The 27,708-nt window shown below is 35.4% G+C and overlaps 1 protein-coding gene and 1 long non-coding RNA gene across 3 annotated transcripts in view; one reads left to right on the top strand and one right to left on the bottom strand.

The window, feature by feature from the left end:
• The window catches only part of Src64B (Tyrosine-protein kinase Src64B), a 67,968-nt gene that overhangs the window by 6,820 nt on the left and 33,440 nt on the right, over positions 1-27,708 (top strand). The window lies entirely within an intron of this gene.
• LOC147657658 (uncharacterized) lies at positions 518-23,486 on the bottom strand. Its single transcript, XR_015292006.1, has 2 exons — positions 23,265-23,486; positions 518-931 (listed from the first exon to the last, which is right to left on the bottom strand). It is a non-coding gene; the product is annotated as an uncharacterized LOC147657658 (long non-coding RNA).

Below are 27,708 nucleotides of genomic sequence, written 5' to 3'. Positions count from 1 at the left end.
TGTTAAAATTTATGAGACACGTCATTGAAGATTGATTCTAAACGTCAAAATAAATATGAAAATTGATGTACAAAAATATTGGTTAAGGCTTATTTGTTAAGTTAGAAGCAATTTAAATTGAGAAAAAATAGAGTGATGTGACAAAGATGGAACTGTTCTTATTCTTCTATGTATTTATTTCATCTAACTTAAATTGCTTGTGACTTTATAAATAAATCTTAATTAACATTTTTACCAAATTTTGTGCTTGTTTGTAGAATCGATTCTATGAAAATATTAACACACTATATATATTATGTGTATAACTACATTAATAATATAGAATTCATGGAGATAGTTCAATGGGGGGAGAATTATCAATGTATACGTGTTTAGCAACACGACAGATGTACTTTGTTCCAAGATTAAACCGTTTTCTGGATACAACGTGAAATGGAGGGAAAGAGAACAATATCTAAGACAGTGTTTCCCAACCTTTTTTTGAGATACGACCCCTTTTATAATAAACAAATATCGATTCTTTTCCTTTTATAAATGTATTTCTTTAAAAATTCATTTACATTATCATTGTCAATTTATTTCTATTTATTTTTCCCATATAATTATATCAAAGTAAATAAGTATTAGAAAATTTTTATTACAACATTTTCCATGTAAATGAATTCCAAGTAAAAATAACTATTGCAACCCCTTTGTGGGTCGCGACCCAGAGGTTGGGAATCCATGGTCTAGGTCCTAGACTTTAGGACGATCACCGATGAAAAACCTTCAGAAAAATCGATCGTCGCCGCGTGTTCTCTCCCTAACTCCTGTCTCCAGGGGTTGATTCAGAGAACCCTCTGAAGCGTCCTTCGAGACCATCCTTATTTTAGTCCCGTTCACCCTCGAAATAGTTAACAAGATTCATCGTGACGAACCAACCAGTGGTTTTCTGTAACAATATAAGAAAAGAAAAAATACATTTTCCAAACATTTTTGCATAGAATTAGAATGCATCATCATTTGATCATCAAATCTATTAGACAATCATATTGGAAGAAATGAACTCTCAAAATAATAATTCGCGAGATTTATTTTCGATTTTTCGCTAGCGAATCCTGTGTTAAAAATAATTCTCGAGACTAAGTCTCGTGAATTTTACTCTCAAGTATTACTCTTTACTCTCGCTTTCACAGATCGATACGCACTTTTACACGCGCGTCACGCGTGGAAAATGCTTCCGTTCCGTTTCGTCTCATTCCATATCGTTGCTAATCTCTGAATTTTCCTCTCCCTCTCTCTCCTTCTCTCTTTCCTTTCTCTCCTCGTGTGTTAAGCTGGCACAAAAAGCGTCGAGGCCTCTTATCGCATTTTCTTCTTTTTCTCCCCCCTTTTCTCTCTCTCTCTCTCTCTTCTACACGGCGGGAAATAATGTTCTTTGACGCGAGTCTCGCGAGTTCCGCTTTTCCTAGCGAGAAACAAGGTGCACCGAGGGGAATTCCTTTGAGCGTTTTATCGAAAGAGAAGGTACGACAGGGCTGCTCACTCGTCTTTCTCGGTCGGTCTCTCGTTCGGTCGATCTCGTTGCTTGATATTCGTTTTCCGTGTTCCAACGTTAAGAATCCCGCTTGATTTTACGGGTTGGGTGTTTATCTCGGGGAAAATTCGATGAAAAGCCCTTTGACAGAGGCGGTGGCCGATGTTTCCGCGCCGTTTTTCCAAAACTCTTCCAAGCGAACGTTATTGTTTTCTTTGTTCGCGTCGACACCGATGGTGCTTGAAAGTTTCGCGAATCTGAGACAATACGTTTACATCACGTCGGTTCAGATGATTGATATTAGGTATGAAATTTTGCGAACGAGATGTTGGATAATTAAGGAGATAAGATTTGTGATGAGAATTATATGTTAATAATTAAAGATTAGTTTTACGTACGAGAATATCTCTTGCTTTATTCGATATCTTTTTCGCGTGGGTGATTCATCGAGGACAGAACAATGAAATATCGTAGATGAATTATTATCATTTCATCTGAGATTAAAAACAATAGTTTCCTTCCTTCTTATTTCTTCTTTCATCTATTATATTTTTCAAATTTGAAATTAAATAACAAAAGGATATTAAGATCGTATAAATATTTCAAATTCTTTCCAATCTTTATAAAATATTTATAAAAAAAAAAAAAAAATAGAACTTAACGACACAAGTACAAATCGAAGAAAAGTTTCAAATAAAACGGTGTACAACGTTTGATGCACTGATCCCACGTCACTTTTCAAAATTTATTTATATCCGCAAAGGAAAGTGCAACGAGTAAAAAACAAATCAAAAAAAAAAACGCAAGATCGCTTGACCTACGGCTCCTTGTATAGTCGAGTGTTAAACCGTGCGCGTTGCGCAAATAGGTTGCCGTGCTCATTAAGTATACGAGGTAGAAAAACCGTTCGTGGCCTTCCATATATGCACGTTAGAGTTAGGGGACCCCCTATCGGGGTGGTTGTACTATTGATTTTTTTCGCCCTGTCCCGTTGAATTATCGAGAGTCCTCCTCTCGTGCGGGCGATCCTGCTGGCACATTGTGCTGTCCTAGCGCAACACAACCAAGCTGGAATCATGCGTGTTAAGGAGCGGCCCCGATAAAGGACCCGTGATCCGCGATAACATCCCGCGCACGATAACACGTTTATCTTTAAACCCCTTTGCACGCGTATCTCTCGATTCGAAAGAAGAAATGGCGCCAAAATTTTAAAAATATAAAATATTCGAGGGTGAAGAAGGGGTCGAGCCCCTCATTTACACTCGATCCGTTTCGATAATAGTTCCGACGCGATACTCCCAATTAGACTGTCGACTCGATCGAGTGGCGCGAGCTTACGCGGAAAATTAACGAATATATTCACACCGGCATTTTCCACCCTCGACGACGACGGTACCAATTACGATTATTGATTGAGAGCTGTCGCGGCACTCTCTGTGAAACGGTCGACGCGGGGGAGCCGTCTTTGTATCGGAAACGCGTGAAATAATAATTCGATCGAGATATTAGGTGTAATTGTTGCTTCGTGATGTGAATGTGAGAGAGAGGGTATGTGTCTTGTCTCGGTGCAACGAGGAGGAACGTGCTCTTTGGTTCTCTGGTATCTGTCGAGACAAGGATGCACCGTACCTCTTGTCCTCGTTGCCTCGCAGCCACTGTTGTTGCGTATTACATCGAGCCCGGGATGCAGTTTAATCGTAATAACGGGCGGAGGTGTAGCGTTGCGTTAGATTAATCGAGCGAGACGGCCACGTATGGCGTATGGCATTTCTCACCTGCCCTTTTTTTTACTCCCCTCCTATGCGTTCTCTTTTCTCTTTTACGGCTCTTCTCTTGTCTGTTATGCGGCTTTTGAGCCACGAAGAATCGTAGGTATGGCAAGAAGCGAATTGTACTCGTTGAACGATTATAGTTTTATTGTAAAAATTGGATATTACATGATGCTTCTAGTAATAATTTTAATCTTGCCATTCTCTCTTCAATAACATTTTGGATCTTAAAATTCTTATTAAACGTTCATTGCAATAATTTAATACAATTTCAGAGTTGGAATTTAACAAATTGTGCTCGATTTGTCGATTGTTACGACTGTTAGATTTCTGCTGTACTGCTAATGTCGAATGAAATTTGTATATGTGAGAAGGGTATTCGCTTGATCGAGTTGGGGAACACGTTGGTTTCTTTGTGGACTGGTATGTGGTTAGATGGAGGGATGTAGGAAACTATATTCAATGCAAATTGTATTGTGTTCGGCTAACTGTGCGTCGAATTTAATGGAAGGCTTTTTTAGTAATTGAAATGTAGATATTGAGACGTTGGTGTATAATATATATATCGTTTCTCATGTATAATTCAAATTTAGATTAGAGAAATCGATCGATTGAACGATCAATTTTCAATAGAGTTTATTTCCTTTCTCTTCTCTCGTTTAATTTGTATATCGCAGAAATTATCAGATCTTAAATGATTTAAGAAAAATTACTGTAGTCTTATATCGTTTCCAACTACCTGCATTTTCTTTATATGCATATATTTAAAAAAAACTAATTGTGCCACCTATATATCTTTGATACATTTTTCACGTATCAAACAGTTTACAGTTTAAGACAATTTCAGAATTAAATACTTCATAAAAAGGTCGAGCATTTTTTTTTCATAATTACGGTATTAAAAAAATTTAGATTTCAAAATTAAAAGTCATAAATTAATCGAGAGAAAAGAAAAAAAATTAATTAATTAAGTGTATACGTATATATAATTTAATTATGTCTCAATCATCGAACACTTCAAATTAATAATAATAATAATCATCATCCAGTTTCTCGATTCGAATTTTTCCCATTCCGACATCCCTCTCATCGCACATCCAATCCCCCGTCCGAGTTTTTAATGAAACCCCTCCTTTTCGTGTTTACATTAAGCGCCTCTCCTTTATTATTCGTCTGTCTGGAGGATTCGTGGTCGATATTCTAAATGCATTTTTTCCAAGAGCACGTCGGCGATCACCGTCACAACAACTTGGAAATCTCGGGGAGGGGCGGTGGGGCGGGGGCGGGGGTCGAGCCGCGATCCCGCGCTCGACGAGTGGGTGCTCGACAGGGTGGAGTGAACGGTACAATTTCATCGACGGCTCGGGCAATAATCTCGCCGACAATGCGGCCGCAACCGGAGTCAGGAACGAGTCAGTTGGCATCTTCGATCCGTCCTCGACTCGAGGCTACGACAGACCCGGTGCCGGCTCGATGTGTGCTTTCAAACCGTTTCGAAACGATCCTTCTCGAGCACAATTGGCCGTGGCTAGAAAGATTTCGATAATACACGTCGCTTACACGATAACGATTTCTTCTCTCCTTCTCTGTCTCTCCCTCTCTTTTCCCTTCTCTTCGGCCGTTTTATTCGATTGCGAGAAATGGGAAAAGGTGCGTCGAGTGGAGTTGATTTCGTGGACGAGACGATATCGTGATATATTTTCGATGAAATTAATCAAATTATTGTTATTTCTTTTTTCTTTTTTTTTTTTTAAGAATCGATTGCGCGAAAGAAGAAGAGAATTTAAAGTTCTTCCAATTTCTTCGAACTTAAGTCGAGGTAAAATAATTTTTTGCACGAACAATATTGTATCGGGAGAGGGGATATCCTCGTCGTAGATGGGAAAGGACTTAAACGAGGCATGATTAAACTAAAATACGGCGGGGACGGCAATTAATTATAATTTTAAAACCATCGACCGTCGTCCAGCTTCCATTAAGATTATAAAGGAAAACGGTAGCTTGTTTCGTACGTTCTGCGAGTTGGTCCCTCGAAACTTTGCAAGGTGTGGAGATTTTATCGGGTTGTTACCATTTTGGTTTAATGTTGGCTTAATGTGTCGAGCCGTTCATAATTAATTAATACAGGCTGGGTCATCCGATGTTATCGTCCTAATTTACGTTAATGTTATTACTAATGGAGAAATTAAATTAAATCGTACGATTTTACGGGCAATCTGCCGGACAGATTAGACGAAATTTTTTTCTATTATATCTTTAGGATTTTCCCTCTAAAATACGATCGGTAATTAAATCTTTCACAAACTCGATTAATCTCGAAATTGGTCAGAAACAAAAATTGGAAGGAACTAAAAAAAAAACTTTTCCCTACGTTATATCTCAACGTAATAATATATAACACAAATATCAGCTTTAAAAATAGCTTAGAAAAATTTTTGCTGGAAAAAATTATAATAGGACACGTATCTAAGAAGAAAAGAAGAAGAAGAAAAAAGGAAATTGTACGTTCCTCGACGCTTCTCGTCCATATCACAAAAATTTGCCCGTCTACTCGAACGTAAATGGCCGCCACTCCAAATTTCCTCGTTTCACGATTCATTCCTCCGGCACCCATTCATATTTCCCTCCCCCCATTTTCAAAGCTCCGTTTTTCCCGTTGAAAGCGTCACCGGCACCGGGGCGCGTTAAATACCATAGAGAGCCGGCGATGAAACCCACGACGATGAAGGCGCACACCGGGCATTAGCCGGCGAGCATCGCCAAGCTGATGACACCTCATCACGCGATCCCTCTTTCACCCGTTCACGCACGTGCCTCGATTCTGTCGGCGTTCCATGCCTATCAATCTTCGCGCTAAACATATGCTTGAAATCGTACCACGCGTTCCTTAACCCTTTGCTGGATGGACGGGTGTGTTGTTGCCGCGTGGTCGTCCGATTTCTGCCATTCTAGACACCGCATGTCTGATCGTTCGAACACGCGCATTGTTTCGATACCATCGCTCGATTTTTTTTACGACCGGTGAATGATCGATCCTTTCAATCTTGCAGCGTTTCGAAATTTGCCTCGAAAATTCTTATTTTTTTTTTTTTTTTTTTTTTTTTTCAGAAAATTTGTAACTTCTAAATTAGACCTGCTTTTCTGTATCAATTTTGTTTCCATACAAAAGGGATCCTCCAAAGATCATGAATATGTCTTGTGTGTAAAATAGGATATAGTATCTAGAGGAATGGTTAATTGGAATTTTATCGAGCTTTAAAGTGGATGCATCCATATCAGGTTTAAAATATCATGAGTGGAAAAAAAAATATGATAACCTTGTAAAATACCATAACCTTGTTGTTGCGGGAAAATAAAAAAAAAAAGTAACCTTTTTAAAAGTAAAATATCATAACCTTGTTATTTAAAAAAACAGGCTGTATATTCTTTGATATTTAAAGAAAAAATTTAGTCGTATTGATTCGAACAACTTCAACACGAGATTTATCGTTCGTGTTCTTTAAGAATAGTCAATTATTACTCACTTAGAAATAATTTATTTATTACTCGTGTAGAATTACTTTCATTTTTTTTTTTATACATATTACACCATAAATAATTACATTAAATATAGATATTTATTTTTTTTTATCGATAAAAATTGCTTCTACGTATATGAAAATCTTTCGAAGTTCTTTATTCTCCACAGTGGGATTCATTTTATCCACCATATTCAATTTATGAAGATTAAATATCTTAAAAAATGATATTTTGCTGATATCCTTTAATAAACTCTTCTATCGAAGAAAGCTCCATACTTCCATTATTCAATCTAAAAAATGGCATCCATCGAAAAAAGTAAAATTTCACGATCGAAGGAAAATACTATCGAGATTATTAACCATACATTATTTCTCCACCACCAAACAATTCATTTTGCAAAGGGTTTGTGTTCTGACCAAACCAATCGTATTCGTTGGCCATTACGGCCTCCTCTGTGCAAGCTGTATCGAGAGGATAGGGCGTATAACAGCAATTTCACCATTGTAATAAACGCGTTGACAATGGGCCTGCTCGGTGTACAGAGGCCCAGCTGGCCCCCTCGATTTTTACCGCTTGTTTGCCACCTTCGAGCATACCCGGTCCATATTACAGGCTACGGGGATACAGGGACGCGAAGAATGCTATAGCATGCCCCTCTCCCCCTCTTTATACACGACTGGTAACACATGTTGCATGGAGTGTGTCCCATTGTCTCGTGTCGTGGCTGTTCTCGTGCCGCACACCGGGTGACGGACGAGCAAACGAAGGACTTTTTGATCGTATGTCCGTCTGGACACGAGAGATTTTTTCGATGGATCGGCACGTTCCATTCTTCTCTCCGTTCTTCGTATCCATTACGCGGAAATTATTCCCGGTCCAACCCTTGTCAGCAGTCGCTTTTCTCGAATATTTCGTATGTAATGTTGATTCTTAGATTAACTTAGATTATTATGAGAAAAGTTTTCTGAAAATATGTTGAACGTTTCTTTTTTTCTCTTCTTTAATTTTTAATATCATTTGTTCACTTGTTCGTTGATGGAAAAGAATGTAAGAATTGTTCGATGATTGTTGGATTTAAAGCCTTCGATTTGCTTCATTTCTTGGCTTCATTTCTTCACGCTGCTAATAATAACAGCGTCCAAAATCACTGAGCAAAATTTTAAGGCATAAGCATAATGTATAATAAAGGTAAAGGGCACGTTATGTCAGAGAAATCCCCGAGCATGCCGTTAATTCAAGCTTAAAATCGGGAACAGGCGTTATAACCGCGAAATAAATCCGCGCACATACCATATTTTATCTCAAAGTAACGAAGTAATGAATTAATCGTTGGTTAATCGTTTCATAGGCGCAGTGACGCGCTCATTATCCAATACAAACGGACGAATGAATCACGTCAAAGTGATTTCTCTGTCTGACGTCACGGTGAACGTTGGAAAGGCTCGAGTTAAAAAACGGTCGAGATAAGCCCGATGAAAAATCACGATCGTTACGAGGCCGCGTATCGGCACGAATTTGCATATTTTTTTCCTGTGAAACGCGATAATTATATCTCTCTCTCTCTCTCTCTCTCTCTCTCTCTCTCTCTCTCTCTCTCTCTCCTCTCTCCTCTCTCCTCTCTCCCCCCCCCCTCTCTTTCTGGGGCGCAAGATCCGCGACCCAGTTCCGATTCGAACGAGGAAACCGAATACGTTGGGGGGAGGTATCCATTCGCGTGGTTGACGAGGAGACAGGAAGGAAGGAAGGGTTGAAAGAAACAGGGTCGAAAAGGAGAAAAAAAAGGGGGAGGGAGGTGTAGCACACTGGTATTTGCAGACTGCAATATCGCGTAATGGAATCGATGTTGCGAACAAATTGCGAAATGGGTGGACAAAGGGTGGAAGGAAATAGCCTGCGAAATGCACGCGAGTTAATTAACCTCTTTGCCCTAATTACCTCCTCCCCTAGGTGGGTAGGTAGGTAGGTGGAAGTAGGTGGCCATTGGGGGAGGGGGGCATGTTATGTAGCGATGATCGTGGTTTTTCTGGCATCACGCGGTTGACATTCACGACGATGTGACGACAATCTAAAGTGACCGGAATAGACGAAGAGGGAGAGGGAGAAGGGTAAAGCGTCACCGGAAGAACGAGGGAAATAAATAAAACATGAAGTATTTTCGAAGGGACAGGCGTTAAAGGTTAGCTCCTCCCTCTATTGGGAGGATGAGAAGTGTAAAATGATATTGCCACTTTTGTATTCTTTGCTGGCTCACGTAGCAAGTTTATTAATGGTATTTTATGCCGGGTGGAAAGGCGGGGATTACTCGACAAATACGAAGGAGAGAAATCTTAGAGGAATTGATATTTTCAATGCTGTAAGTGGTTTTCACAGCTTTTTCATTGGCACGCGAATATAGAGTGAGGAAGAGGAAGATGAAGAGGAAGCTAAAGAACTTTTTAAAGGATTAATATTTTTGGAGAAATATAGAATGTTTGAAGCATCGTAATCAATTAGATAGGATTAGGACACGAGTAAGGAATGCAGTGCGTGTGATGGATACACGAATTGAAAAAATTCATATTCCAAAATTTATGCATAAAGTTAGGAATCGTTGAATTTTTTGTAACATCTTTTATTTCGAGGCGCAAAGATTTCTGCTCTCATTCTTTTAATCAATTTTCTTTTTTTCTCTTTCACGTCGTCGTGCCGTTAAATAGGACTATTAAAAGTTTTAAACTGTTCGCGCTTTAAAGTGCAAAACTATGAAACTTCTTGTTAAGTAGTATATTTAAGACAGAAAAAGAAACGAAGAGAACTAGTTTCATCGCCCCTTTTATGCATGGAAAGCGGAAATAGACCTTTGTGGCGAACATTCAGATTATGGTAACCATAAGATTGAATAATATCTCTCCTTTACGAGAAAGAAAGTATAATATTTCCTTCTTTGATATTGCTATCAAATAAAAACTAATGAACTGCGTGTAAAATGTTTTTTTGAAATCAATATTTGATGAGATTGGGATTTTTTTTTTATTTTATTTTGCAACATCATCAATGTTTTGTAGAATATTGACACGTATTTTTTGTTGTGTTTTTTTGTTTAACGTTTGTATGTATTTTATTTTTTTTTTCGGACTTGCATAAAATTACCAAAAAAATTGCCGAAAAATAAAATATTGTTATAAAATCCTTGAATTTTTTACGAATCTATGCAGAAAATTATATAATCGAATCGTTTATCACATAGTTAATGTGCTATTAATATTTAATATTGTAATTAATATAGAGTTAAACGTTTCATGGTTTCAATCTGCCTTTAAATGATCGTTCGTGAGAAGGATCATTTTCATGAATTTCCACAGGGATGCTACTTGATTTTACGAGGAGCCATGCAACACGTGTCGATGACACAATTTCAATTTGCATTTATCTTCGCCGTGAATTATTTCTGATCTATACGAGTTCAACTTTTGGAAAAATTATCCTAAAGAATCCTTTTTCATCATATTTTCATTGTGAAAGATCCGCTTCATTTTGATAATTCGATTTCTATTTAATTTAAACTTATAAACAAATTCAATTGGGTTCGTACAAATTTTGCCAATTTAATTTTGAATCGTTATAGTAAATATAATAATTCAATAAATTTTATCTGATTAATAATATAAACGTTTGTTTTGTGTAAAATTTTATTTTTATTTATTTATTTATTTCAACTCGTTTTCTGAAAAAAAAAACAGTAAAAAAGAATTTGAGTTTGCATAATAATTTTTCGATAAAAAAAAAACGTTTCAATTTAATATCGTATATACAAAAATCGGATAAAAATTGTAGATTATTATATTTTTACGGAGATCGTTAATTCAACATCGATAAAACATCCTTTAATCCCATTTAACGATTTAGCTTGCCAATAATCCTTCCACGATTGCTAGTCAGGGATACCGCAATTATTACTCATCGATAAATCCCTTTAATTCATTCACCACACGAAACAATAAATCCTCGAGGGCACGGTTAGGGTCCCGGACACACTATGCTAGCTATGAATCCGACTCAACAAATCAATTCTATTATCAGGCAAACGAGCCACAATGACAAACCCTTCGCACCACTGTCAATTTCACCAGTAATCGACAAAGTGCCTCTCAATTCCACCAATCAGTTCAACCGCCCTACTCATCTCTAAACTCGACGAGTACTTTCTCAACTTTTATGAACCCGAAGATGTCTATCATTCAATATCCCAATTTCTACGTCGACTTTACGTATCTAATGAACCGATACGGATGGCCAGAGATTCATTATTGAATCTAAGAGATATTAATTTTTCAAAAAAGAGCACGACACGAATTTTTGAAATTTTATTTCAATAAAAATTAAAACGATAAGAAGATATTGTGATCGTGATTAGTGTGAGCTTCATCAAAGATGGTTTGATAAGAGGCTTGAATAATGTTGCACAATTTTGAGAATCAAGATTTTGTGAGTCACGTCTTTGAGGAAAATTTCGTCTCGATATTACGTTAGTATTGCAAGTAACTGCATCAGCGTTCAAGTGACGTACTGATATCGGTGTATGTTTGATAACGTGTTATTTATATAGAGATAATTTACAAGTGTTCGTGTTCACATTATTGTTGATATATCAGGTGGAATTTAATTGAACGATTAAAAAATATTACATCATTATTTTTTCGATACGAACAAAATGGATGGAATAGAAATCTTAATTTGAAAAGAAAAAATAGAAATAAGATATGATTAAATTTTAACTCGAAAATATGCTGGAATTCCACATGGTGATTGTGATTCTTTATGACAAATATTTTTGATAATAACGAGTATCTTAAAAGGGGATATTTTAATAAATAAAATATCGAAAATATTAAAGTTGTTCAAAGTTTTAAACTTTAAAAAGAGATTGTTAATAACACATAATGATGAATTTAAAATTTAGATTAAATTACAACCTATCTACATCAAATCAAAACTATAATCCATACCAGAACAATGACTAATAAGATAGATTTACAATCGTCGATTGAGATCATTAATCGCATCAACGATCCTCAATTTTAATTCTTGTATTAATAACTATCGTTTCGTTTAGTATAAAACTTAAAATTTATCATGTTATTCAACAAAGAAATAAATTCAGCTCAACGACTATTCGATATACAATAATATCAACGTAATGATACATCTATAATATTTTTCATTAAATATTGATTTACGTACCAAATTTAGAATTTGATACCAATTTAATCGTAAACACAACAATATCAAAAATATTAACTGTTCAATGTAAATATTAAGAAAGAAAAATTAAATTTACCGGATCAGATCAAAGTATGCGACTATAATAAGGCAAGGATTAATTTACGACACCCCTCATTTCTCGTCACAGCAATGAATCACCACCCACTTTTACCCAAAAAACATCCTCGTTAGCGTGTAACAAATCCCCCTAATGAATTCCACGCGCGAAACCACATGTCTACCAAAGCTCGGGCTCCCAGAAACCCGGCTACGATCCTGATCGAGAGTCGATTCTATTGTAAGGTGAGGAGGCCAACGGCGTACATACACCGGGTGGCCCGATGGATTATTCATGCGAACGGTAAACAGCACACACGCACACGTTGAGGGGGGAGGGGAGGGAGAAACAAGGAATGTAGCTACTAATAGGAAGGTACGGGGCCTAATATTAATTTCTGGGACCAACGGGATCGCATCTGGCCACCACGTGCTCCGCCAACTTCACCCCTGTCCGAATAGCGAATTCTTTCGGGTTGGATAGGGGCCGTTTCGTTAATGGGCGCTCGTATATCCGTGCCCAGAACAATGTACAGAGTTTTCTTCCTTTTCTGAAGCAGCCAGCACGTGTTTATCGGGGCCATTGGACGAAACGTGCCTCGAATTTGCTGATCCTCTTTAATACATTGCTCCCAAACCCCGGCTGGTCGTCGGAAGAGAAGTTTATCGGATACGTGTCGCTTGGAGAGAAGTTCGAGAGGAGACGAGATTAGAACCAATTGTAGGGATTTGGTGGAATTGCATTGGAGAAATTTTAAGCGAGAAATGATCTTTTGTTAGAGATCGAGAAGAGGAGGTTTAATCGAGGGTGAGATTTGGTGTGTTTCTTTTTTTTTTTTTTTTTGATATGGTTTTTGGATTAATATCGCGTTAAATTTTACGATGAAAGTAATATTGGAGATGACATTTTTGAAAAGGTGAAAAAAAGATATGATTATATATATTCAAAAAGAGGAGGGTTTAGTGTGATTTAATTGAGATTTTAAATATGAGTTTTTCGGGAGGTAAAGTTTTTGTAGATTTTAATTTCTGTGTTACATACATGCTGTTTTACATTTTAGAATGAGTTTTGAAGTTGTTTCAATTTGTATAAAAAATTTGAGGGATTTGTTATAGTTTTATAAAGAAATTTTTTTATATAAAATAATAATAATAATATAATAATACTTTTTTTTTATTATTTATGTATCGTAAAAGAAATATTTTTTTTTCATATTCTATATCTCGTAGAATTGGGTTGTTTATAACCGAGTTTAATTAAATTTATAAAAAACTGAGTATTTCATTATACAACCGTTCGTTAAGTTAAATGTTGTGTATTTTTAAAAATAAAAATTCGGGAGAAAGAAATTCGTGGATAAAATTTCGTTTGGATCGTCAACGTCCCAATTTGCAGAGGATTAAAAGTACAAATATATATTTTCATAAAATTCATAAATTTCTGTATTAACATTGCAACTAAATATGTTGAAATTTATCATATTTTTTCCATTAATAATTTTTTCAAAATCGATATTTATTTTATTAAAAAAAAATAATAATTACAGTTATTATTTTCTTTTAAATTATATTTTAATTATTATTATTTATATTCATTATATTAAAAAAAAATATATGCACAATATATATTTAAATGTGAAAAGATTTTAAAAGATATCTCTAGATTAATTGTCTAGATTAGAGAGTATAAAATTATTTAACGGTCAATATTTTATACACGACATATTAAAGAGCATAAATGTGTATGCTACAACCATATTGTAAAAGAAATAACATAGGAAGGAAACACTTAAAACCCTTTCCTTGTTAAAAGCATTAAGGAGGCGAAAATTGATTTAATGCATTTCCTGTTTATCTAGCATTATCAATTAGTAAACAAAATAAATCATTGATTAAATAAAACAACTACCATTACATTTATTCTTTATTTTTGCAATTACTTTGTGTAATATCGATATGTATAAATTAATCGTGTGCTTTGATCTTTTCATTGAAGATTCGAAAATTTTTACTTTTACATATTGCAGTATGCTCCAATTAAATTTAATTAATTTCTGTAATAGAACAAGGAAATAATACACACGTTGCGTAATTATATTATTTAACGAACAAAATAATGGGAAACTGGCATTGCAAAAAAGTGATAGGATTTTTGAAAGTACGATTTTTACTTAAAAAATTCAAAGAGAATTATTTCACCAATGAAAATTTTATTTTTTAATACTTTTTCATTGAGAAATCTTCATCGTGATTGAAGATAAATTTCAAAATATATTAGAAAAGAAAATTGAAAAGAATCGTTTATAATTTATAATCTATAATTTGTTCAAAAAAGTCATGAATAAACTTTTGAAGAATTCTAAAAATTTCTATCTATTGAATATAAAAAAATTTGTTTTTTATTATTAGTTTATTATTTTCTACAGTCAAAAAACACATTAAATAGAGTTCATAGAATTTAGATGGAACAGAGCACGAAGAGTTTGTTATCTAATCTTGGAGCATTCTCCAGCTGCGATCATTTAAAAATATCCCTTCGTTCTTCTTTTCTTCTCTGCTCTCTAGTCTTGTGGGACTTTCGAAAAGGAAAAACAGATTAAAGGATTTCTCCCAAAGGAGTAGACGTACGAAAATGCCCACATTTTCACATTAAATGCCAAATTCAAATCATGAAAAGTATTTTTTTCTAGATATTAATTAAACTCGTAAATCCAGAGTTTTGTATATAAAATTAAATTATTAAAACGGCTTTCGTAACTGAAGAGAAAATATATTTAATTCTGTGAAATTTAATTATTTTTTATTATATTATATGATGTTCAGTTACAAAAAAAAAAAATAACAAAAAAAAATATATTTTTAGATATTTCAATTTAAATTTTTCAATTTTAAATTTTTGAATTTCAATAGTTGTTTCATTTAAAAAAAAAAAACCCAATCATCATATTATATTACATCCATATTTTCCATTACATTTAAAATATATTTAAAAAGAATTCAAATTTTCACAAATACAATTCGCCCTTTATCTTATGGAGCTCTTTTTTCAAGAAGATTTTCTATTTAAATTTAAATTTTCATTGCATATGAAAAATCGCAAATCAAATGTTTCTTAATTCAAATGACTACTGTCATTTCATTAATCATTTGAGAATAAAACTAAGCAGAAATATTCGTCAACTCGAAAACTTAAAGAATCCTTTAAACCATAATAACTCGATATTATATCACTCACTCACCGCGCAACGAATTCAGAGGTCCCAATGGATCTGGTGGAAAACTTCTTCCATTCCTTCGAAAACTCCATAACTCGGCGTGTATGCGTGCATCGAGTCGGTCTCTGTTTTTCGTAAACAAGCATCAGAGCGAGTGCACACGCGACGCGGGGGTGCGTGTCGAGCGGGAGAAAGAGATCCAGTTCCCAACAAGCACGAAGCACACTTCCCTATAGTTTATCCCGTCCCCTCGCCTATTTGCTCCCTATTTTCTGGCCGGCGGCTCAAAGTTCCTCCGCGATGCATGCACGCGTGTACCGAGAGGAAAGTTGTTTGAAAGGACGCGAAAAATGGCGCGGTAAAAAGCCGGGGAGGACGGCCGAGTTTCCGTCTTCTCGTTTTATTATCCGGCCTATCCCGCGTATTCCATCCTCCTTCGCCTTTATCTACTCTTCTTTTTTTTCTTCTTCTTTTTTCTTTTCTTTCCTCTTCCCTCCCCGGCGATATCGTGTTTAACATTTTTTTACGTGTATTCAACTGGTTGCCGTTCAGAAGGGTTTTCGTGCTCGAAAACTTTAATAAACGAGCCATCCACCCGTTCGTTCCCCTCTTTTCTTTCCTCGCCTCGTTCCCACCCCTCTGTTACCACGGTGAAAGCGGAGGACGTCTCTCTGTCTCTTTTCGGCGCACGCCCGCCCAACCCCTAGCTCCTTCTTCGTCTGTCCCGCAGCTTTCGACTCTGGGACACACGATCGATCGATATCCATTCCCCCTCGAGGGGGGAAGGTGAATTTTCGCACGGCAACAAGATATATCCGGAGGAAATAGGCCCGCGACATTAATAGACGCTGGCACCGTGGTAACACCCTTTTTATGCCTTTTAAATCGGATTCAGACGATTTTATTTAGAAGACATACTTGCTTCTACTGTATCGGGCTAATTGATCGATTAATAACGGTATAGAAATTTTGACAGAATATGCGTACAATTGATCGTAATTTAATTTCAACGTAATATGGATTATCCGGTTTGTTTTTTGAATCGATAGAGTATAGTATTTAATTTAATCTATTAAAAATTAATAATAAAATTAAAATGGATGTAAAAAAAATAATAAAATTGTTCTTTTTTTTTTAATTTATAATTTGGAAACTAAATGGGGGAGCAAGGATGGAAATTGGTGGAATGAATAAAATGAAAATTCATCCTTGAATGTTTTTCCTTTCGATTTTTTATGTTAGAAGAAATTTCATGATGAAATAGAAAATAGAATTTATCCAAAAGATTTTTTTGAAAAGTTGACAGTGTACGAATTAAATTTTGATATAAGTATAGCCCAGTTCAACTGCGGAATGTTTTATCCTCTCCAGAGGATAAAAAACTTTTCAAACAACAACTACAAACTATATTATGAGTTGTAGAATTATTTTGTTATTTTAAATATTAATTTTTAAACATCGTATTATTATTTTATTTCCGGGTCAGTTATCACGCAATCGTTATTTTTCTTTAACTCTTGCAAATAATTCGTATAAATCTATGAATTTATCCATTGTAACCGTTAACCATTAATATAAGTTTCTAACGGATCCATAATTTCCCTGACAATCTGGGTCAGTTATCATGTTTAATACGAAACTATAAATCAGTGGTTCCCAATCCATGATTTGCCATTCGCTTTGTAGGTCATCAAGTTATAAGGTTGCTGCTGTTATTTTTAGTTAATGATTTTTGGAATTTATTTATTTTACATAGCATCGATTACAAGCATAATAACATTGTATTTCTAAATGTAATTATACATCATTATATTCTACTGTCAACAAATTATCAAGGCCATTCTGTCTAATTAGTCAAGATCACAGTATCATCATTTATTTCACGATAATGAAATCAATATTTCTTTTGTTTTTTTAAATTTTCTTAACTTATACAATTGAAAGTATAATTGAAACGATTAAAAAGCAATTCGAATGATACAAAAAAAAAGAAGTAACACTTTGAAAAAGATTGCGAAGCACTGTTATATCTCGAACTTTTCGCTTCCACGCTCACAAATTCATCAGTTTTACCCCGTGCCCCCTTCATCCATCTCTCGTGGGAAACGAAGAAATGAAGTTCCATTCGATTCGATTCGACTGGTCGAATCGTTGGCGAATCACTTCTGTCCTGGAACCAGCTACAGCTTGGCAAAGGGTGGGAAATTAAACACGAGGGTTATATCTATCCGTTTTTAATCGCGCGCTGTTAGTTTTGTTTCCTTTTCCGGAGTTAGTGTTCACGGAAATCGAGCATATGGGTTCCGTGTCTGGTTTGTATTACACGGTTAGTTTCCTCTTCCCTTTCATCCCCATACGATCGAATCGATTTCTATTTCAATATATACTAATGTGTATGCCTCATAAGAGAGCAATGTACTTTAAAAACGTTATAAAAATTCTCATGACACTTTGCAAAGTGGTATGGAAAGTATTGTTCCTCAATTATATCTTCTAGTTAGATAGAGAAACACACGTATATTTTTCTGAATAGACATATATTTTGATATATGTGAAGATTCGAAGATATTCGATAGTTTCTATTTTCATATCTGTATTCTATTTATTCGAAATTCGCATTTCTATTAATAAAATATACGAGAACGTTGTTATTATTATCAATTCTCATGGATGATGAGAATATTATAAATGATGGTTCTTTATGTGCCATGCCATGGATTCTTTTTTAAAATGTCTAGAAGATAAAACAGAATTTTTCTTCTATATATTCGATTTTTCTTTTGTATATATTTTTCAATTGCGTTTCACTTACGTGCCATATCTATTTTGGATTTTATTTTATAGTTAGTTTATAGTTTTTTTTTATACGTATAAAAAAATCGATATCTACTCCAAAGAGATCCGTTTCGATTTTTGCTATCCTATTGAATATTTTTAAATCCGCATTTCCTTTATGGAATCTCTTCTCAGACATGTATAAAACGTGACGTGATGCGTTTACGTATTTCGATCAAGCTTCTCCGTGAACCTATTTCTCGTGTTTCGAAATATTACCGACTTGACATAATCTGGCCAAGGAAGTGACGTAAATTTGATTATTCTTAATTTTTTCCCGATGTTTCGAGTGGCTTCTTGATAGACCGTTCGTGGAATTGGTATTGATTATTCCATTAAGGAATTATTTAATATATTTAGAAGACAAAATGAAGGATTGTGCTTTGTATCTTTGTTTGATTAAACATTTATACTAACTTCGATACTGCATTTAATCATAAATTTAATTCAACAACAACAAATTAAAAATAAATACACTGAACCACGCAGAAATTATTTTATTGACTTCGTGGTTTCGATATTTTTAAATGGTTAAAAGATATTTGAAGAAGGAATGAAGATAAAAATTGCAAGATTCGTATTTAACCGACAGAATTATTTTCTTCGGAATTTCTTTGAAATCCATCTTTTCTTCAAATCTTAAATATTAATCCGAACACTGGCGCATATTGCATAGCCGCCAATCGAGTCCTATTACGTCCGGATCGCATCGATTTATCGTTCTCGTGATGCTCGGCGGTTTTCGCCGGAATTCGAACTAATAATGCGACCGAAAACAATATCGAGAATCGTAATTACGGCGAAACGCGTACGCGCTCGCTTCGAATACGCGCGAATATCCTGCATGTGGCAGGTTATTCGTTATCGAACATGCGGTTTGCGACCTGTATACTCCCATCATGTGTACATTGTATATACGCTATTGGTATAATGATGCACAAGAACGTTTGTCGAACATTTTGAACGAGATACAAGTTTTCTTGCTCTAAAGAACGGGACATTTTTTTTTTTTTTTTGCGCGCGCGATATACCATATTTTATGGAAATTGAGAAAGATGTGGGAAACAAGTCGGCGTAGAGTAATGGAAGTAATTTCAATTTCCCAGTATTTAAGAAACTTTTTCTTCTTCTTTAATAAATATTTCGTTTGATAAGTGTGAAACAGCGACGTAAGAAAGTTGAAGCAAAAGAGGTAGAGAGAAGTATTTCAATTTCTTCCCTTTAAGAAACTTGAAAGCCTTTGCTTGCAGGTAAATTGAAAATTTTCATTCTTAATGAAAACTTTAAAAAAAATTAATTATTTTTTACTTATCTTAGAGATATTTATATTAAACAAAATAAGAATCTTTTAAATTTTTTAGTATCCAATTTTATACTAGAATTCATACAAATTAACTTCCAACTAACCAAACAATTTATCATTTATAAAATCGATTGATAAATTTTATCAATCGATTAACGAGAGAATCAATCAAATCTTCCCGTAATACTTCTCATCTTATCCAACCGATATTGTTACTTCAGATTACTAAAATCTACCGTACACGAAAAAAAAAAAAAAAAAAGATCATCAAAAATCCAACCAATACAATCCTTCTCGATAAGCAACAACTGAACACTTTTGTCTTGGAAACACGCCAAGTGGAGTGTTCTAAAAAATTCATACGTTGCCCATGTAACAATAAGCGAAGAAAACCGCACGAAGCGAGCCTGATACTCGTACAATCGAGCGAGATCTCTGGCGGCGCGCGATATCGAGCGGGCAGGCATTATGTACGAATGAAATAAAAGCCGAGGGTATTGTCTAGTTAGGTAGCAATGAAAATAACACGACCGTTATACAGTTAAGGCTTCTGTGAACGCCTGTTAATTCTGTCTGCGTGAACACACGCGCGGAATGGAGGAGCGTGAAACCGGGTCCGGGCGGAGAAGAGTGCGAGACGAATCTTTGAAAGGCCACGTTGGGTAGCGCTATCAATAGTTCGGTGAAGTGGTGCCTACTTTACCCTCCAACCTTTTGCACAGTGGCGTAGGTAGAGGCAGGGTCAGCCATAAATGTCGATGTTCAAACAAAAGGGAAACTCGCGAAGCAGCAGCGTGTCTCGCTCGAGAAGAAAGTCGAGGAAGATCGAGAAACGCGTGGAGGAAGGATTCCTGATTCGGGGAATGCATCATGTCGATAGATGTTTTGAAATTGAAATTGTCATTAGAGAACTGTACTTTCGATTTTATTTATCCTTTCTCCAATTTCGAGAAGCACACGATTATTAAAAGATGAACTCCAGATGTGCAATCGTTATCGAAAGTCTTATGAGAAATACAATTGAAAGGAAGGAAATTGGATCTCTCCAGCTAAGTGAAAATCATTAGTTAATATAAAAATCGTTATCGAAGATTGCCAGAGGACAAGGTGCGATCAAATGGAATTACCCTTTATTTACGACCGGTCAAACTTGGCATCGTTTATCAAGCGAAATCGAGCGCAGAGCCACGGTTTCTCGCCCGATGAAAAATCAGTCGCTGGAGAACAAACGACATCGAAGTGGAACCAACTGTTTTTCGCGTCGAAACTTCACAGCTACTTTATTTCTTCCCCCCCCCCCCCCCCCTCCTTTTTTTCTCTTCCGTAGGGAAACGCGAGTTTGCCTAGGAAGTGTCGTAAATTTTCTCTCGGAACCGTGCGGACAAGCAGATGGAGGAACGAAGTTGGAAGAGGTCGATGGCCAAAACTCGGGTAGGAAATCGTTTTGAAAGGCTGACCTAATAACATTTTAGCGATATCGAGGGCGTAACTCGACCGACACGAGGGTGGAAGAAAGTCGTCGACCTTTAAAACGGTGTCCGAGTGATCTAGAAACCCGAAATCCAAAGGGGATTATTTTTCGATCGGGCTTCTTCGTCCTTCTACCGTGAGAGACTATTTTAAGAGGAACGGCTTACCTTGCTTTTGTCGTCGATAGATACGACGATCTTTTCAAGCCTGGTGGTGTATGGGCTTGGTATGGGCTCGATGGAGTGTTTAGTCGGAATTTTTCAAGGAGGTAGTTTATTGCAGATCGTCGAAGAAATCGACTTTTCTCTCTTTTCTCTTTTCCTTTTTGACTCGGATATAGGGTAAGTGGGGACGTTTAAGAAAGATTTCGAAGAGATCCAAGTTATTTTGAGAGACCGTGATTATTAACTATTTTCGCGTTATTTCATTATTTTTGTTTTGGAAACGTGTGATGCTCTGGGGATATTTGTTATTAGATTGTGTACTGCAGTGTGTAACTATGGAACTTGTTGGACGTGTATGATTACGTTTCGTGGCTTATAAGAGTACGCTATAAACTGTATGCTGATGCAGTCAAGTTTAATACTAATACTTGACGTGTTGCGAAATGGCACGTGGATTGTAATAATACGACTTCTTTATTTTTCTCGTTGCAGCGATATGGTATTCACGAATAATTTCGAAACTATTTTTATCACGATTTTCCAATGTATGCGCGATATAAAAATTATTGCTCTATTGTTCCATTTTACAAAAAGAGCAAAAAGTTATGCTTAGTGGGGGGAGGGAGGGGGGAGAATCAATATATTTTCATTACACGAACCGTTCCTCTTGTGATAGATTTTGCCTTACAACAATATCACGATTCATAAATAAAATGAAATACAACATGTACCATCCATTTCACCAATCGATGTAACATCCAAATTTCTTCAAATATTGCACAATAAATAAATCGATAACTTCTCTCAGAATTCTTCCGCCTAAGGTTAAATGGAAAGGCAAATATCTCTTCACGATCCAAAAGCAGATAGCTCTTATCTCGTGTACAATTATTCCCCAAAGTGTATCGCATGATATCGAGGCGAGCTTCCGGATTACATTGGGGGGGGAAGGGGTTGGAAATGAAATTCGGCCGAAAGAATTAAATTTCGTGGCTGCGAATCCACCAGGTGTTCCAACACACTCCGGTTGAATTTTCGTTATTTCGCCGCACGTTATTCCTCCACTCAAAAGCGGAGTGACCTTTCGTCCCGGAAATCTCGGAATCGAGCTCGAAACTTTCGAATTAAATACGATCGATCCTCCGTTATTTCTATCGATCGAAATTCCATTCTTCCGTACGAACGGCCGCTTTATACCGTTCTCCTCTGTGTATTTATTTTGGGAAAGAGTTTCCGGGGTAAACTGGCGGCGATCGATAGAGTTTACCCCTTCCGGTATTCATTCTTACGTACGGCTCGCGGGGGGGATAAGGGATCGCTTGGAATTACAGAGTTGTGTCTAGCCGGTATTATTTATTGATTTCTATTTTACTGTTGTTATTCGAATAATAATAACAGTTGTTATTTTCGATAAATATTGTGAAAAGTGTTGTCCAGACGTTATTTAATAAATTTCCATTATTATTTTTAATTCTAATGTGCTCGATCGCGAGAGTTCATTTTCAATTGGACGCATTGAAATATAAATTTTTAACGTGATATTAAATAACGTGAATAAAAAAGTTTGGATTTATTGGTAAGTGTTAGCGCGAGAATTTTGTTTGTTCAGAGAAGATCGGAGATGTTCAAGTATCTTAAAATATCAGAATTTGGAACGAGAATTTATTTATCAGGAGTTGGCTGTCAGCAACTAGTCAATGTCAGCGAACAGAGTAGTAGTTAGTGATTAATTAGGTTCCAATAATAGGGCTTTTAGTCGAAGTTAGCTGTTTCGTTTATAGCTTGTCCATACCTATATATATATATCGAGTGGCTAGAACTTTTTAGCTTATCTTTTAGAATGGTTGTAAAATGGTTCTTTCCCTGTAATCGAAGTCATTGAGATCATTGATGATCATATATCGTGAAATTTGTCGTATCATCAAAATTTTTCGATATTTAAAAATTCTTCGACAAATATTACAAGTATTAATTCACTAAAATTAATATTGTTAATGGAAATATATGAATTCCATATCTGTGGAAATATTTTAATATTAGATTACCATTTGATTTTTCAAAATATAATTATTTTTAATTCGGTTGATTGATTTTGAATCGATATATTTAAAAAGTTCTTCATTTCTTCAACAATTTTCTTCAAATGTAAATTTCACAAGTGATGCTACTCACTTGAAAAAATGCTTGGAATTTTCACACGACCTTCCAGAGAAATTCTCTGGAGAGATTTCTTTTGAATGTAAATAAGATTGATCACATTGCACCCACTGAATACGTATGTATATTTCTAATCATCGGCATTTGATATTCTTCGTAAGAATATCAACGATATTTCAAACGAGCCACTCGCCATTTCAATCGTTTCACGTCTCAAACGTACCGGCAAACAACTGCATGCACAGAAGCAATTCCTCACTCGCGTTGGATCTATTTTAATCCCAGTCATTCTTGTAGACGTTCACCCTCAAACGGAATCGCACAATGTTGAATCGCCGTGTGAAAACGTCTTTTCAGTAAATCGCGCGACACTTTCCGCACAACAGATCTCAATGGCTTGCAAAAATCATCGTTAAATCTTCAATCCCTATTTCTCGAGATCGATTTTCTATATTAGACATTGTGCAAAAATTGAATGAAAAGCAATTCGATTGTATTCGTATATTGAACATACGTATCAATATTCTGAATACTTATAATTGTGAAAAAAGTAAAGAAAACTTTCGTCACGTTTGACGTTTTTAACATATGATTTTTTTTCTTTAAATAATTGAAGTATTATTTTACAATGAAATTAATCTCGAGTTTTAAATCGTATATTCCTTATATAAAATGTATTTAAAAAATTTTTCTAAGCTAAGAGAAGAAAGTATAAATCAATTGTATCACTATTCGCATAAATGTTGGATAAATAATTTCTTACTGATTGTTATGGACCGAAGATGGAATCACGAAATTTCGTGGTCCAAAATTTGGGAACAGATTCTGGTATAGGCATTAATAACAAACTTACTGCCATTAAACAATGATAAATTTTCATGTGGGAAGTTGAATCTAGTTAGTCTTACGGTATGCCTACGGTATCGCTGACCCAAGTTCAATCTTACTCCTTCCGCTTCCTGCATCATGAAAGGGCTGTTAACAGTAATTTCACAGCCGTTAAAAGTAAATCGCGAACGATAATATGATGGAGAGCGGCGATTACAAAGGCATTGTGCAACAAACTGTCGATACCAGATAAAGGGTTTTAGCTGGAGATTAAAAAGCTTTGAGGAAGAGATTAGCGAAGTTAATGCCGGAAGTAGCCCTTGCAATCACGGTTGAAATGACTCGAAGCAACAAGACTTCTTGAATCAATATTTTTCACGAGTTTTTAACCTTTCCAACCTTCGTAACTTTAAGCTCCTCGTGCGAAACTTTATGCAATATTTTTTGTTCCAACGTTTGTTTTTAACCGAAGTTCAATAAAACAATACGAGTTTTCCTTTAAGTTTTTTTTAATTGAGATCAAACGATGAAAAATTAAAACGTTTTTTGGACAGGTTAAAAACTTCTCCGTCAATTCCTCTTCCTATTCAATATTTTCTACATTAAATATTTATATTTCGAACTCGGAGAATATATTTTATAAACAATTTACAAAGACTCGTAATCGCAACAGTCTTTCTTCGTTGCAATATTTTCTCATTTCATATCTATATGCTAATATTTTAATAGCGTATTATGAATCAATATATCTGTCCCTTAAAAAAAAAAACAAGTCTCACGACGTTGGATACATCGCTACTTCCAGATTTGTGCAAAAATCCACTCAAACCCATCGCTCGAATCGATCGCGATATATTTCAACGTTCAATAACTCTGTTAAGCGGCGAACGTTAAAGCGCGCGTCGTATTTCGATCGATGTGTATTCAAAAGGACGAAACGAATTCGCTCGCGACGCTCAGTCGCACGGATCACGGCGACCGATTCGTTCTCTTCTCGAATCGATCGCCGGTTGGTGAACGCGAGTACAACGACCGAATTAATAACGACAGCAACGGGCCACGTAACGCGAGGAAGCGGCGCGTGCGAAAATTTATTGGCAATTTTCTCGGTTCTCCGCCAACTTTCCTTATGGTGCAACCGCACGAAAGTCGACCGTGTATGTAGGTCGAGATTGAATGGAAATTTGTAGATCGGCCGACGATTGACGATCGTACGTATATATTCCGCCACACCGTGTGATCATCGTCGGTGTGCGCGGTTATGCGTGCATCATGGATTAGATTTTCGTTCGTCCATTAGACTGCGTTTTTTTTTTTTTTATTTGATTACTCCTTGTTCGAGAAGGGAATCGAATTTTATTCGTTTTTACTCGCTGCATTGATACCTTTTCCCGTTCATTCTCAATTTTGTTAAGCGTTTATTCGTTCGATTTTTTCCTCTTCTGTTGTTGATGTATACGGTTTTCATTTCAGAGAAATATTTTATAATATTTTGATTAAAATATCTATTAAATATTTCGTTCATCGGGTCGATATTAACAATTGTGTTTTATTTTTAACGTTTAATTTACTTCGTTTAAGTAAATGAGATGACGTAAGTCAAATAATTAAAAACACGATTAAACAAACTTGTAAATAATCTTTTTTTTTTATCTTTCGATTAATTGTTTTCTTTATAGTCGTAAATAATCTTTCCTTTATCTTTCGATTAATTATTTTCTTTACAGTCGTAAATCATTGCTCTCGCAGAAACAGTGATACAACCCATCCTCTATTTATCTTTTCGCACTGCAAAGTTCATAATTCAAACAAAACTTCATCTCATCGTTCCCCATTAAATGAAATTAAATAAAAAAATAAATAAAAAAATAAATATTCATCCACATATAAATTCAACGTTGCTTAATATTTATCACTCGGCGAATAAAAGACGAATTCGACGCAATCTCAAATAACAAGATAAATTATGCAATAAATAAAATCGTCGAAAATAATTTCCAGCATTAATTGCCTCTCGGTTAATAATAATTGTGATTCCATTGGTGATAAGTATCGATTCGAATTGTTCCAAGGAATCACGTTCTAATTACCACGCAATACGTGCGTAACTGGTACGTGTGCACGCTCGTTACGTCTTCGTTGACAAGTTAACGACTGTTCTACCTTGTTGTTGGCAACATTTATGAGCACGAATGTCTTCGGAAAGTTTGAGAAATTCATTTGGTAGTCGGCCTGCGTTCGATGCTGTGGGGGAGTGCATCCTGGTGTGAGGGAAATTGGATTTTTATTGGTTTTTTTTTGGAATTTCCATTGTGCCTCGATGTTAACGACAGGTGAACAGATGAATAAATTCGAAGGTGAAAAGATAAGTAAACTCTTGCTCGAATAATTGTTGAAATGAATTTTAATTCTTTCAACATTTTGACGTTTCGTATGTGCAACATTCTATTTTTTAATTACAATATATTCTGCGAAACTATATCCCTTTCGAACTGAAATATTTCTCCTCTATCCTTGCGAAACCGAAAATGGTAAAATATATTATTTTACCATGAGTTCTATCGATGTTATATACAATGAAGTATATACGTGCTCGATTTAGTATGAAACTAGCAATGCGAGCGTTCATTGTAACGTTGTTAGAACATATAGAATTCATTGCACAAACTAAATGTGCGATTATTGAAGAGCTTACCAATGCTGATAGCGTTATTGTATCGCTAATAAAATATAACGTCGAATATAGGATAAAATTCCTTTAATTTTTACATAAAATTTAATTTAAATTTATTAATACGATAAGTAAAAAAATAAAAAATAATCAACAACATAATACTTTTTAACAAATGAAAATTTTATCAATGTTAAAAATTATGAGTTTGTTATTCCACAGAGTATGTATATTCTGTACATGTATAATGCAAGAATGTACTTTTTACTCATTTACACGTGAAACTCTTGGCATTTAAAATTCGAACATTGTGCTCTGTATCCGTAGTTTTTATTCCCAGTGAAATATGTTAATAGATTCTATGCAAGCTAAAAACAAGAACACGTTTATCCATTGTGTTTCTTATCTGTTGTATTTATCTATATTCTGAGCTTAACACACATACACATGATAAGCATATGGAAGATATGCAGGAGGGAGATGCATTAATAGAAAGTTTAATCGTATTTTTATCGCATACGCTGCACCGTAAAATAATTGCACATATTTATCGAATAAAAATTTAATTTCAATAATATCAAACCGGCCTACTGGTGCCATACTCGATAACGATAAACGATTTTTCTCGCGAATTTTCACAGATCGATGTGTTTCAAACCCATCCCTACGTCCACAATATTTCGAAAACGAAACCAATGGTCCAGGCAGAAAGATTCGATTGCTTCCAAAAATATTACCGGTATCGCATCGAATAAAAAAAAAAAAAAAAAAGGAAAAAAGAAATAAACACTTCACCGGAAGAGATTTAACAGGAGGCAAAAAGGTGTAATACTCTGCAACTCGAACGAAAATCAAAGTGAATTAACCGAGAAAAATTTCATTAAAAAAAAAAAAAAAAATCCCTCCGATACATCTCCCTCTCACCCTTTCCCTTCCCTTCCTCCCCTTCTCATTTATATT

Source organism: Apis florea, unplaced genomic scaffold, assembly GCF_048593485.1.
Source record: "Apis florea isolate Af1SG1 unplaced genomic scaffold, ASM4859348v1 contig_2_pilon, whole genome shotgun sequence".
NCBI classification, from domain to species: domain Eukaryota; kingdom Metazoa; phylum Arthropoda; class Insecta; order Hymenoptera; family Apidae; genus Apis; species Apis florea.
The sequence above is the reverse complement of the archived record's forward strand: the minus strand, read 5'-3'. Positions and strand labels throughout refer to the sequence as shown.